The sequence below is a fragment of the Ceratina calcarata genome, unplaced genomic scaffold, assembly GCF_001652005.2.
Source record: "Ceratina calcarata isolate Rehan_Ccalc_2016 unplaced genomic scaffold, ASM165200v1 scaffold619, whole genome shotgun sequence".
Classification (NCBI taxonomy): Eukaryota; Metazoa; Arthropoda; class Insecta; order Hymenoptera; family Apidae; genus Ceratina; species Ceratina calcarata.
This window is the reverse complement of record NW_017177437.1, coordinates 736-1,408: the sequence shown is the minus strand read 5'-3', so window position 1 is coordinate 1,408 and position 673 is coordinate 736. Positions and strand designations below refer to the sequence as shown.

The 673-nt window shown below is 47.0% G+C and overlaps 1 protein-coding gene across 1 annotated transcript in view; it reads right to left on the bottom strand.

The window, feature by feature from the left end:
* LOC108630016 (uncharacterized) overlaps positions 1-205 on the bottom strand; it is a 9,304-nt gene extending 9,099 nt beyond the window's left edge. Inside the window, exon 1 of the mRNA XM_026817759.1 lies at positions 62-205. The gene's annotated coding sequence lies outside the window, so the exon portion shown is untranslated. The remainder of the gene's footprint in view (positions 1-61) is intronic.
* Positions 206-673: the final 468 nt, after the last annotated feature.

The following is a 673-nucleotide window of genomic DNA, read 5'->3' as shown; positions in this document are numbered from 1 at the left end:
ATATCGAATTTTTTTAATCAGAAGATATTTAGAAAATTTCGGTTCTAGATTCTATTCTTACCTGGCTCTGAAAATGTTCTTATTCCGCGGCGCGAAGCCGCATGTAATCACGAAACGCGAGCGATTAAATTAAAACTGGAATGAACTACACGGAACACGAAACAAGACGAGTGAAAACGGATGCGCGAAAAAAATGTGAAGCACACGAGGATGAGAATTTGAATAATCGCGAGAGTCGTCCGCGGGACGAGATCGTTCGACAATGGTGCACGGCTGACTGAGTCCACGGCGGGCACGCAGGTTCGTACGAAGTGGTGGGCCTCGTGGGTAATCCGGCAAGGTGGAAGAAGGCGCCTCCGTGCTCGAGTCATCAGGAACCCGTTACTTCGCGTTGCCTACGAACGAGATCTCTGCTCGGGTTGAATAACCTTCAACACGGCGGCGTGTCTGTATGCTAAAGCGTGCTCGTGACTACCTTGCCCGATCACCTCGGGAACTGGGTGAATCTCCGCGAATCAAGAGGAACTCGAATTATGTAACTATCACGGGAAAACGTGTCGGCCGCGAACTTCGTTCAAACTGTCCCATTAAATTTTCATGCAAATGGTTAAATAATTTTATGCCAAGCAAACGTAGACTTTGTTTAACACTAAACCTAACAGAACAGTGAAAT